This window comes from Scyliorhinus torazame, chromosome 21 (genome assembly GCF_047496885.1).
Source record: "Scyliorhinus torazame isolate Kashiwa2021f chromosome 21, sScyTor2.1, whole genome shotgun sequence".
Classification (NCBI taxonomy): domain Eukaryota; kingdom Metazoa; phylum Chordata; class Chondrichthyes; order Carcharhiniformes; family Scyliorhinidae; genus Scyliorhinus; species Scyliorhinus torazame.
The window spans coordinates 6445836-6459425 of record NC_092727.1 but is presented as its reverse complement, the minus strand read 5'-3'; the positions used below and the strand labels follow the sequence as shown (position 1 = coordinate 6459425).

The 13590-nt window shown below is 46.2% G+C and overlaps 1 long non-coding RNA gene across 1 annotated transcript in view; it reads right to left on the bottom strand.

Moving 5' to 3' along the window:
- The window catches only part of LOC140398122 (uncharacterized), a 339545-nt gene extending 326615 nt beyond the window's left edge, over positions 1-12930 (bottom strand). Inside the window, exons 1-2 of the long non-coding RNA XR_011937414.1 lie at positions 12581-12930; positions 1345-1442 (exon numbers count right to left, since the gene is read on the bottom strand). This is a non-coding gene — a long non-coding RNA (uncharacterized lncRNA). The remainder of the gene's footprint in view (positions 1-1344; positions 1443-12580) is intronic.
- Positions 12931-13590: the final 660 nt, after the last annotated feature.

Sequence of the window (13590 nt, the reverse complement as noted above, 5' to 3'; positions counted from 1 at the left end):
GGGATCTGTGCCCCTGGCCGAGGGGGCCTTCCGCGAGGACTGGGGAGACTGGTGGGGGGTTCCAGGGGGTGGGCTGTGGGGTTGCGCATGGGCAGACAGTGACGTGGCCATTCTCCGGCTGTTTTTGGCGCGGGCGCCGCGAGTTTCACCTGCGCTGCTGCTAGCCCCTCACCGGTCCTGGAATCGGTGAGGGTTTCAGGCAGAATTTGTGGCCGTAAAAGACCACACATGCTCCGTTGGCGTCAACATGTAGTCGCTGAAAGGGAGAATCCAGCACCCCATGTGCGTTGCAGGAAACAGCAGACCAATGTTCATTACAAGGAACAGCAGACTCCATGTACACAATGGGAATAGCAGATCCCGCATATATTCCTGTAATAGTAGATCTCATTTACATTACAGGGAACAGCAGGCTCCGTGTACATTTCAGGAAATAACAGCCCCTATGTACATTACAAGGAACAGCAGATCCCATGTACATTACAAGGAACAGCAGACCCCGTGTACATTACAGGGAATAGCAGATCCCGCATATATTTCAGGAAACAGCAGCACTCACAAACCAAACTCCCAGCTATGGGCGTAATCCCCACTATCTTGTGGGTGCCTCAAGAGAGTTGAAGGATAAGTGACTAAAGCCCGGCCAAAAAATCTGGAGTGAGCCCAAAGGCGGACCGATGTCTAAATGTACAATCCTACAACGAAGCCAGTATTAACCTCGTGCTTTGCATTCCTTTGCACTCAACCGGAAAAGCAAAGAGGGAGACCCTGATGCTTGGGCAGCCCATGGTCTCCATAAATTTTGCTCAGGCTTGCACCTGGAGAGGATACTCCTGTTTTGCTGCAGAGATCACCGTGTCTCCCTGGTCAGCTACCACCACCTCAAGTCGGGCACCCCAACTAGCAACACGTTGACCCACCACAGTTCGTGTGCTTCAAGAGGAACTCATAGTCTTTCCTCAACTTAGTGGACAGAATCCACCGTAGCAGGCAAACAAATAAGACAATCAAAAAGAGAGAAGGTGCCAACTCCTTGGCAAGCTGAAACATCGCACCGTGTGTGCACGGAGTTTAGCTGGCCGGGAAGAGGGCCCATATAAATCAGAGAGCAGCGAATCCTGCACCTTCTCACTTCACAAAAGCAAAAGGGGCAGAGACTGGCAAGGCAGGGAGGGGTTCCTGAGCTACACCAGGGCCCCTTTTCTCACATGTTGACGGCCATGGTGCAAATCATACTCATGCGAGATGGAAGGCTGCCACCATGACATCAACAATAAACCCAGAAATGTCACTGACAGCAATTAATAACAAACCACATCTTCTAATCCTCCACACATTTCTTACCTTGACTGTGAATTTCTGTTTTGGTGCTTTTCACTGGTCCAAACCTAATTTCCAGCCACATTGGACTTGGCCTGTTGCTTAGCAACAGTTCCAGTTCCCTGTAACATATATAATCATCAGACACTTCAGCTAAATAAAAGTACAAATGAATGATAATACAACTTGGTAAAAACATTTCACTAGTGTGCAGGGGAACAAAAGATCTGCCATTGCAGCTTTTAATGGATATTCAGATAGGCCCCTTTCAAATCTCAGGGGTTGCCAACCCTCCAGGGTTGCCCTGGAATCTCCCAGAATTGAAGGTGAATGTCCAGGATACTGCTGTGAGCAAAACCCAGGGAAAACAACCATAGAGGCATTAAAACAAATTTGCGCTTTCTTTTTAAATGTTACATTTTGTTAATTCCAGAAGTATTGAAGGTGGGGATATCGGCTGTTTGGCTGGAGAAGGTGGAGAAAGACGGAAGGTTGTGCGTGGAAACCTCCTCCAGGAATGTGACCAACCAGAGCTGGCATCTCTCGTATGAAGCCCGATGAAAGCTCATCTTTATTTCAGACAAAAAAATCAGTTAGGGCAGCACGGTAGCACAGTGGTCAGCACAGCTGCTTCACAGCACCACATCCCAGGTTCGATTCCCCGCTGGGTCACTGTCTGTGCGGAGTCTACACGTTCTCCCAGTGTCTGCGTGGGTTTCCTCCGGGTGCTCCGGTTTCCTCCCACAGTCCAAAGACGTGCGGGTTAGGTGGATTGGCCGTGCTAAATTGCCCGTAGTGTCCAAATAAAATGTTAAGTGGGGGTTACTGGGTTGCGGGGATAGGGTAGATGCGTGGGCTTCAGTAGGGTGCTCTTTGTAAGGGCGGTGCAGGCTCGATGAGCCGAATGGCCTCCTTCTACACTGTAAGTTCTATGATCTATGAAATGCATGCTACAATCAGCATGCAGACTTTCGTTTCCCCCCATATGCCTGGTGTCAGTATTTTACGCACTGGGGTTAAGGCAGAAAGTGTCTGCAGGCTATTTGACTTTGGGGGCATCACACCCAAATTCATCTGCATTCTTGGATGTGGGTCCCAGGTGTACTAACCAGCCGCAGTCATCAAATAGCCATCAGAGGCAGAATCGATTCCTTACCGACCTTATTGAGTTCATTAGAACCTCCCATACTGCTTCTGGGAAGAGCCAACAGTCCAAAGATCAAACAACAACAAACAAAGAACAAAGAAAAGTACAGCACAGGAACAGGCCCTTCAGCCCTCTAAGCCCGTGCCGACCATGCTGCCCGACTAAACTACAATCTTCTACACTTCCTGGGTCCGTATCCTTCTATTCCCATCCTATTCATGTATTTGTCAAGATGCCCCTTAAATGTCACTATCGTCCCTGCTTCCACCACCTCCTCCGGTAGCGAGTTCCAGGCACCCACTGCCCGCTGTGTAAAAAACTTGCCTCGTACATCTACTCTAAACCTTGCCCCTCTCACCTTAAACCTATGCCCCCTAGTAATTGACCCCGGGGAAAAGCCTCTGACTATCCACTCTGTCTATGCCCCTCATAATTTTGTATACCTCTATCCGGTCGCCCCTCAACCTCCGTCGTTCCATTGAGAACAAACCGAGTTTATTCAACCGCTCCTCATAGCTAATGCCCTCCATACCAGGCAGCATCCTGGTAAATCACTTCTGCACCCTCTCTAAAGCCTCCACATCCTTCTGGTAGTGTGGCAACCAGAATTGAACACTATACTCCAAGCGTGGCCTAACTAAGGTTCTATACAGCTGCAACATGACTTGCCAATTCTTATACTCAATGCCCCGGCCAATGAAGGCAAGCATGCCGTATGCCTTCTTGACTACCTTCTCCACCTGTGTTGTCCCTTTCAGTGACCTGTGGACCTGTACACCAAGATCTCTCAGACTTTCAATACTCTTGAGGGTTCTACCATTCACTGTATATTCCCTACTTGCATTAGACCTTCCAAAATGCATTACCTGACATTTGTCCGGGTTAAACTCCATCTGCCATCTCTCCGCCCAAGTCTCCAAACAATCTAAATCCTGCTGTATCCTCTGACAGTCCTCATCGCTATCCGCAATTCCACTAACCTTTGTGTCGTCTGCAAACTTACTAATCAGACCAGTTACATTTTCCTCCAAATCATTTATATATACTACGAACAGCAAAGGTCCCAGCACTGATCCCTGCGGAACTTGGGAAAGTTCCTGGTCTTCTTCTCAACATCAGGCGGTGGAGTAACCAAACGGAGTCATTGGGGAAGCTGTCCATGTTGCAGTCTGAATGGAAACCAATTAAACTGTAGGAAGGGCGGCACGTTGGCACAGTGGTTAGCACTGCGGCCACACGGCGCTGAGGGCCCGGGTTCAATCCCAGCTCTGGGACACTGTCCGTGCGGAGTTTACACATTCTCCCCATGTTGCATGGGTCTCACCCCCACAACCCAAAGATGTGCAGACTCGGTGGATTGGCCACGCTAAATTGCCCCTCAATTGGAATTTTTATAAAAATAAACTGCTGGACGAAGCAGCTCATGGTGAAAATCATCGATAATCAGTTGGCAGATTGATCAGGGCCACACACTGCTACAAATCAAATCGGAAAGATTATCAAGTGTTACGAATCTCACTTGAATGGTGATGTACTAAACAGCATTCAGATTTCCTGCAACCATTATTCACAGGTCCAGGTGTAAACTGGATTAATGTGTGGAGCACCCTTGTTTTTGCAGAGGTGGAAAATTGCATGTCAGTGAAAATTAAAGGGAGGGGGAAATAATTAAAGCAGCGTGTGATGTATCACACAAACTCTGTTTTTTGTTGGACAACACTCCTGTGGAGAGCCTTGGTAAATTTTACCAAATTAAAGGTGCCACGGTATATAAATACAAGTTGCTGATGTTTGCGTAAAGGATCGTCCACTGTATTCTGGGAATGATATCAGCACAGAAGATGGCCATTCGGCCCATTGGATTTGTGCCCGCTCTTCGGGTATAATCCTATTAATCCCATTTGCCTGCTCCTTCCTCAAAGCCCTGTAAATATTTTCTTTTCAAATATTTATCGAATTCGCTTTGGACCATTGCAATTGAACCTTCTTCCATCAGCGTCCCTTACAGGCCGTGCATTCCACGTCACAGCTTGCTGTAGGTAAAACAAACGTTTCCTCACGTCACTGCTGCTTGTTTTGCCAATTACTCTAAATCTGTGTCCTCTGTTTACCAATCCTGTCACCCCTTATTTACTCCATCAAGCCCCTTTATGAATTTAAATACCTCTGTCAAATCTCCCCTTAACCCTTCCGACTGTAAAGGAACACCAACTTCTCCACAGAACTGAAGTCACACATCCCTGGCAACAGTCTAGTAAATCCCCTCTGCACCCTTCCCAAGGATTTAACATCCTTCCTTCTACCTCCCCACATTTGTACATAATTTTCCAGCTGACACCTGACCAGTGTTTTATAAAGATTTAGCAATACCTCTCTGCTTTTATTCTCTATTCCTCTATTAACAAAGTCATCACGTGGAGTAACATTATAGACAGTAAACTAAGCATCAAAGAGAAAGATGGAAAGACAGAAGGAGAGAACTTTCATGTTTGGATTTTAAAGTTGAATTTTCCACATCTGTGCTTTATCATGTAGTGGGATAGATATATAGGGGAAAATCATGTATATGTACATAAAGTAACTGGCATTTCTATAGCATCTTTCATGTATATGTACACAAAGTAACTGGCATTTCTATAGCATCTTTCATGATTACAGGAGATCCTAACGCGTTTTATAGTCAATGAGGTACTTTTGAAGTTCAGACATTGTTGTAATGTCGGTAGTCACTACAGGATCAGTGCACAGCAGGATCCCAGAAACAACAGCCAAGGGACAACATTTTGAAAGCCTTCAGAGGGGCTCTTAATCCATTCGCAACCTTTCCAAATCTGAAGAGGAGGAGGTGAAGAAGTAATCACCTAAAATGATGGGGAGGATAGGTACAGAGTATCAGCTCGAGACCACGCTGACTGGTTCCATCATTGGAGTGACTAATGGCGCAAGTATCCATACAGCTTGTTCTCTGCTGACCTGGATACTGGGGAGACAGCTCCCCAACAGCTACTGCCAGTTTGGAAATTAAACATAGTCGCTGTTCATTGGAAGTATATATGCCGTCTGGGCAGCACAGTAGCACAAGTGGCTAGCACTGTGGCTTCACAGCGCCAGGGTCCCAGGTTTGATTCCCCGCTTCACTGTCTGCACGGAGTCTGCACATTCTCCCCGTGTCTGCGTGGGTTTACTCCGGGTGCTCCGGTTTCCTCCCACAGTCCAAAGACGTGCAGGTTATGTGGATTGGCCATGATAAATTGCCCTTAATGTCCAAAAAGGTTAGCAGGGTATATTGGGTTACGGGGATAGGGTGGAAGTGAAGGCTTAAGTGGGTCGTTGCAGACTCGATGGGCCGAATGCACTCCTTTTGCACTGTATAGAACATAGAACGTAGAAAAATACAGCACAGAACAGGCCCTTCGGCCCATGATGTTGTGCCGAACCTTTGTCCTAGATTAATTATAGATTATCATAGAATTTACAGTGCAGAAGGAGGCCATTCGGCCCATCGAGTCTGCACCGGACCCTGGAAAGAGCACCCCACCCAAGGTCAACACCTCCACCCAACACTAAGGGCAATTTTGGACACTAAGGGCAATTTATCATGGCCAATCCACCTAACCTGCACATCTTTGGACTGTGGGAGGACACCGGAACACCCGGAGGAAACCCACGCACACACGGGGAGGATGTGCAGACTCCGCACAGACAGTGACTCAAGCCAGAATCGAACCTGGGACCCTGGAGCTGTGAAGCAATTGTGCTATCCACAATGCTACCGTGCTGCCCTTAAGAACAAATTAATCTACACTATCTCATTCTACCGTAATCCATGTACCTATCCAATAGCTGCTTGAAGGTCCCTAATGTTTCCGACTCAACTACTTCCACAGGCAGTGCATTCCATGCCCCCACTACTGTTCTATGTTCTATGTACTCAGACTCTGCTCTTGGCCTTGTATTGTTTGGGCATTATCAGGTCAATCATGATTTGCTGCATTGGGGTCCGACTGAAGAACCAACCAGATTAAAATGACAATTAGGCCAGTGCGTTTACTGCCATGGTTTTCTTTTAGACTTGGAACCAAAGGAAGGGATGGTCATAATCTGCCTGTCGATGTTGCTCCATCAGGGCAACCAAGGAGATCTATCATGAATCTTAAATTGCCGAGCCATCCATTCAATTATCCTCTCATCATCTTCTGGATTGGTTTCCCTCATATGGGAGGAATGTTTCAGAATATTTTTCACTTATTTCCTAATGAGATGTTTTTGACGTTTAATTGTCTCTCCCAGCAGGATACATGACCGAGGTAAGAAGAAGCATGGCTGGAGGTAACAAGGATGGAAGAAGTATTTAGTCATAAGGCTCTGGGCAAAATGAGTGTGAGACAGGTTTGATGAACCAGCTGTTTTGTTCTTCCTGCCCATCAATTTTGTATGTTTGCATTTTCCCAGGATCTCACATGGGAGAATTTCCATCAGCAATGGTGTCCTGCATCGTAAAAAACAATGGGCAGGGAGCCCTCACACATGAAACAATCAAAAAATAGCCTTAAAGTAAAATAGAATTTCATTTTCATTTATATATATGATTTGGAATTATAATGGGAAAAAACACAATGGTGTCAGAACAGTGCTTCACGTCATTCAAATCTAAGAAAGGCCTACCGGAGTTTACTCCTCTAGCCCGTCAGAGATGGACAAAGATTCAAACGGAGCAAGGATCCTGGTAGATTTACCTCCTCTCGAACCTTGATTCACTAAATCCCTTTGCAGCTTCCATATTGCCCCGCAACTGTGGTCAACTAATTTAACACAAACTGGGATCGCACTTTGATCTCTTCTGCATCTTACTCCCCATTCCCTTACCACTGGCAACTTCAATCACTGGGGCGGGGGGGGGGGACACTCCATCTCTCCACTTCCTTCCCTATCTCCTTCTCCCAAGGCCCGCCTCAAGATCCACTTTTCTTCCCAAGCCTTTGGTTTTCCGCACATAAAAGCTCCTCCATTAGCCCTGCATACATTATTTTCTGATTCGATCCTTACCAAGCACCGTAGGATTGTTTGTCAATGTCAGAGGTACCAAATAAATGCGAGTTATCATTGTCGTTGTCTACTCTAACACCATGGCTCAGTAATGCCTCCAGTTCCCTCCAGCAATACCTGCAGTTCCTTTCAGTAACAACAATTGCATCCAATTATAAATTGGGTATTTTCCCAATCTCGGGACAGAAAAAGAGGAGGTGAGCTCGAAGGAGGGGCTGGAGTAGGGAAGAGGATGGAAAAGGAGGTTGTTGCAGCTGGGTAGAAAGTCAGATATAGCAAATCAGGGCAGCAGTGGTTAGCATTGCTGCCTACGGCGCTGAGGACCCGGGTTCGAATCCCGGCCCTGGGTCACTGTTCGTGTGGAGTTTGCACATTCTCCCCGTGTCTGCGTGGGTTTCACCCTCTCAACACAAAGATGTGCAGGTTAGGTGGATTGGCCACGTTAAATTGCCCCTTAATTGGAAAAAAAAATAATTGGGTACTCTAAATTTAAAAAATTTTTTTTAAACCACAAGATGCAGGTAGTTGCAAACATACAAAAATGATGGGTTCAAAACGACCAGCTGGTCCATTAAGCCTGCCTCAAACTCATAATGGTGGAAACTCATCACTAAACACTTCCTCTACCCCTGCTCACGCCAAACGCTCAATCTCTTTTTCCCTCAGTTATGTACATTCCTGGCAGAGGCAACGCCAAAAAAAAATCCCTCAAGGAAATAAGGGAAAACATTTTCGGAAAATTCTGCTCAAATGAGTGAAAGCAGTCCAGGAGATGGTGAGAAGGGAAGGATCGTTAAATGGATGGCTTGGAAATTCATGATTCAAGATGGGTTTCCTTGGTCGCCACATCCAATCAGTGTCGACTGACAGATATGACCAGCCCTTCCTTTGGTTCCACCTCTAAAGCAAAACCATGGCCATAAGCATGATGATCTGACAGATGAATGGGGGGGGGGGTCAGAAGAACTGGGGGTCACGGTCGGTTAGAAGAACTGAGGTTACAACCTCTGAGATAGATTGAGGGGGAGCAACTCCATGTTAGCACCTGTAGACAAGAATAAGGATTTTTAAATCAAGGCCTACATGAAATCTGAGCAGCGAGTTTCTGTTAACAGAAATGTATTGGCATGCAATAAAAAAATGCCCACAAAAAAGCAGACAACATAGAGGGCGTCATGTAACAGAAAGAAAAGAGTCCTATTGTGGGTGCATTTAGCTTGCAGCACCGAGAATGATCCCGCTATTAAACGGGACTCTGTTCTTTATTCTGGCCACCACAAGAAAGGCCCTGCCAAGGCCGTACCTACCTTCATTTCCTGCACCGAAGGACTCAGCTTGCCAGTGCAGGAAGAGATTGGGTGAAATTCTCTTGACCCCCCCCCCCACGCAACCCCCGGACCCTCCCCTCCAAACGTACTGATCAAATGGTCCTCAAGCCCACCCCATTAGGGAACCACCAGCCCTGATTCCCCCGCATGGGCAAGATACCACCTGGGCACCTTGGTACTGCCAGCCTGGCAGTGCTCGGGTGGTATGGGTTGCATTGCCAGGATGCCCAGTTGGCACTGCCAGGGTGCCACGCTGGCAGTGGCAAGGTGCCTGTGGCAGTGTCTGGGTCCCACCCTGCCCAGAAGCCCTCCTGGAGGCCTCTGATCGCCTGAGAGACCCCCCACGTGCTGTTCCGCCTGGACCACGTTTGTGGAGGCCAGTGCTAAACAGCGCTAGGTTGGGGTCTCCTAGGTGAGGGAATTTGATCCCGGGCGCTGGGGAGATTCAACATTGATATATTCGAGTGAGGCTAACTACTCACTTGAATTTGCAAACCTGCATCAATCACGACGCCTCGCGAGATCCCGTTAGTTCTCGAAAGGGATTAGGGCAGCACGGTGGCGCAATGGTTAGCACAGCTGCCTCACGGCGCTGAGGACCCGGGTTCGATCCCGGCTCTGGGTCCCTGTCCATGTGGAGTTTGCGCATTCTCCCCGTGTCTGCGTGGGTTCCACCCCCACAACCCAAAGATGTGCAGGCTAGGTGAATTGGCCACGCTAAATTGCCCCTTAATTGGAAAAAAATAATTGGGTACTCTAAATTTATTTTTAAAAAAGATCTCGTGAGGCATAACAAGCCAGGTAAAACTCGCGAGAGGCCTCTCGTGAGACTTACCAGCCATTAGATTGCGTCCAGAACCTTTGTTAGGCTGACAATAACCTAAGTAAAGAAAGCTTCCCTGCGAAGGCAGTGTACTAACAGCTTTCGCTAAACACACATCATCAACGCCTGATTTAGGGGTCTGTTCAAAAGGCGGGCACGCACTTGGTGTGTGCACCTATGTTTGTGTGCACATCCCTTTGCACACGTGTGCATTTCCTGGGTAAATATGTGCAGTAGAGCAATGGTCTTTATTTGCTTCAGTGTTTGACCACCACCATGGTCGTGAATATGTCTGAAATGTAAATCCCTCTGGAAATTTGAGCTCATCTAAAATTTGCACCAAATCCCGTTCACCTATCACCCACTGTTCTCACTGGCCTACATTGCCCCTTTAGTCTACCAACACCTCGATTATAAAAGTCTCATCCTTGAGTTCAAGGACTTTTGCAAGCGCTCAGAGCATGCCCTAAAGCAGGCCAAAGCCCTGTTCGGTTGCCAACTCTGGCTCAACATACAAGTTGAGGTTTCATCACAAGAACTCCTGCTTCCCAAGGACCGACATAATCAAACACCTTCTTTTGCATTTCCAATATTTCTGTAACTAATAAACAAAAGATTCCGAGAAAATTCTCATAAAAACATATTTTCTGATGCCTCTTTGATTTTTCTCATGGGTTTCGCTCAGAGAATTATCCTCGAACTTCATCTTCAATTCCTAGAGTCACCAAGTCAATCCTGAGGATTGGCATTTCAAAGTAGGAGAGAATTTTTACTATTAAGTGGCAGCTTTTGCAGGCAGCCCTGTGAGGGGTTGCGGACCAGCTAATCAGCATGAATGGTTCTGTATGTACATAGGCTAGGGCAGGTGAAGAAGAGAAGCATTGATTTTAGAAAGGGCAACCATTTAAAATGTGCACAGGGTGAAAAGAGAATCATTTTTATTTATACGTTCATAATTGCCAATTCTTTTTAAAATTATTTAGAATTGCCAATGCTGGATGTGAAATATTGAAACACAGATCTCCAGAGGTCTCCCCAAATTGTGTTTTCTGGGGGGTATTCATGACCTCTCCTGACCCGTACAAGCGAGAGAGAGAGAAACTACTCCCAGAGTTAAGACAATTGGATCAACTAATAAACATATTTTTTTAAAAAGGAAAGTGGACAATGGAGCAATACGGCACAGCTCATTACCAACATTATCACCAACTTTCTCCCCTCCCCCTCTCGTAAAGGCACTAACTGAAACTGGATAACAACCGCAGCATCACTCTGCAAAATGGCTACCCTTCATGACGGAATCAGGAAAGCCATCACAAGCAGCAGGCAATTCCACTACATTGGGCATCACAGATGAACACAATGCTGTCCTCACATGATATTCACACACATGTGCAAATTTTTAAGCATTCAGTAAAAGCTGGTTGAATTTTGCCATTCCATATTTGAAAGTGCTGAGACTCGTTGCAATGTCCCTCATAGTGCTCCCAACTGAAATTTGAATCCTTTGTGATCTATGTGCCTCTCCACAAACACTTACCCACTGGGCTAATGGAGCTAGTTTGTTATTTTAATATCTTCCCTAGTTATTCGGAGATTGTGTTGAGTTCAATATTGGTCCCAGTCATCATGGAACGGCCATTAACAATGACTTACGATTTTCATTCATTGAGAGATATCATGGGCTAATAATTCTCAATATTCTAACCAGAAGATAATGGGGCTAAAATTAGATGCAGGCGGGAACCCAAACTGTGGAACATTATAATCTGGTCCAATGAACAGTTAAATTAACTTCAATGCAAACTAAATTTCGGACAGAGCTTCTAACTTGGTGACAGATGCCATTCAGCTCAGTTTGCACCCCAGGAGAAATTTCATCCCCAAATTATTCTTAACCATTTCAAAAAGAGAAACATTTAAACAAATAGGAATAATTTTGGTTAAGTCACACGGTCAAAAACAATCTTTCGCTCACACACTACCCTTTCACCTTTGGGGCCCCAAGGTTTGTATCCAGCCCAAGTTAATGGGTGAAGCAAGTCTCCTTTGTCTTGTATGTCTCTGAACCTCACGCATTCTCTGGACCCTGGAAAACTGTCCCTTCCAATCCAGGCAATGATACTCGAGTTCCTCATCCGATTGTATATACGATCTAAATACTGTGCGTCAGAAGATTTGGAAAGAGCTGTTCTCTGCAATGTTCCCCATTCTTGAATAAATCCAAAATATCAGAGCTCTGGGTTCTGTTACTAGCAGTAACTTGAGATGGATAGAAATTATGAAGAGGAATTTAAACTTTGCATATAGTCTGTTGTGAGTCTATTATACCCCCCCGATGCAACCCATGAAGTTTAAAAGCTTGGAGAGCAAATATTTGGGACAAGCTTTTAGAGTTCCGACTGATGCATTCAGAACTGCTCCCATTTCACACCAATTGGCACTACATTAGCATTAATTCGAGAAACTGCGATAGCGACTGGATACGAAGGCGCTCGACGTTCTCGTAGAAACAAGGTGCCCTCTCTGAGGTACATACCAGTCAATGATATATTATGGGCTGCTTTGTGCAGTGAACACAAGGGGGGTTGCTACTGCCTCAAACTATGCATGTAGGCCCCTTGCCGCCGGGAGATACAAGGGGAACTCCCGTCGCTCAATCTGGGGCTAGATTCCAGACTCGAGACAGTGTCAAACCAGCTGGGATGGCAAATTACAGACAGAATGCTGAAATTATACATACGTGTAAAGAAAAACTTCAGGTGTAAAGTCATACCAGTGACTATAGCTTTTTGCAGTTATGATACTAAAGAGGCACATTTTGCAGTGAATTCCCTCATATATTTGCCCCCAAAGATCGTTCTTTGCAATCACAGCATTAACATTGCTTTTGGAAATGTAAAGGACGTTTCTTACCTTACTCTTCCTTTGAAAGTAAATAAAGAAAAATCTAACAGTTCTCCTCTATCTTACGGCCTCAGTCCCTAATCAGAAATTTATTTCCTGAGGTGCTCTTTCCACTGGAGCTGGCTGTGTGTCCTGTCCGTTAAGCATGCTCTGTGATAAGTCAGGCATGTAAACATCAGTTCACAGCAGTAAATGGCTTGTAACGCACCGGACACTGCCACAAGCACAGCAGGTCAGACGTGAGGCCGCGGTGTCAAGGCAAACAGCAAAGAGCTGCCATCGTTTAGCCTCTTCTGCGCTCGTTATCCTCTTCACTCGTGTGAATCACTCTCCCTCTCTAACCTTCAGGATGGTTTGTTCCCTTTTTGCAGGCGCTTAGGTTTCACAACGGCATTGATGTTAACCCTTTGAGGACCACAGGAGCATTTTCAAATCAAAGAGAGCACACGAGGCAGCAACCATCTCCTACTCCAGCTCATTCTTTCCCAGGATCTTGAAGTGCAAAACTCCTGAACTCCAACCCCCCGCCCCTTCCTCACCACCCCGTCCTGCCTCACTCTCGGCATTTTCAGGCTTTCAAAAGCCAAGCCTTGTACCGCCTAATCATTACTTCTTGATCTATCTCTCCGCTTACTCTTCTCAACCATGGCAATGTCCTGCTCTCTGAACCTCAGCCTTTCACCTTGCTTTGTCACCAACAAAAACCCTTTGCAATCCCTTTCTTACTTCTGGACAGGGTACAAGATAAAGCATTGTGTGACAGATGACCTTTCTCTCTCCTTGCACTAGTCTCTAACCCACACTCTGTCCATTGCACATTCCCTGGCCTCTCGTCCTCTCAGTTTTATCCATTCCTTATGATCTTTCCCAGCTCCTCTGTCTGGATTGTGCTGCCTGAAAGGACAGTGGAAGCCGATTCAATTGTAAATGTTCAAAAGGGAATTAGATGCATATTTGAAAAGGAAAAATATTTACAGGGCTAATGGGGGGAACGGCAGGGGAAGTGGGACTAATTGAAT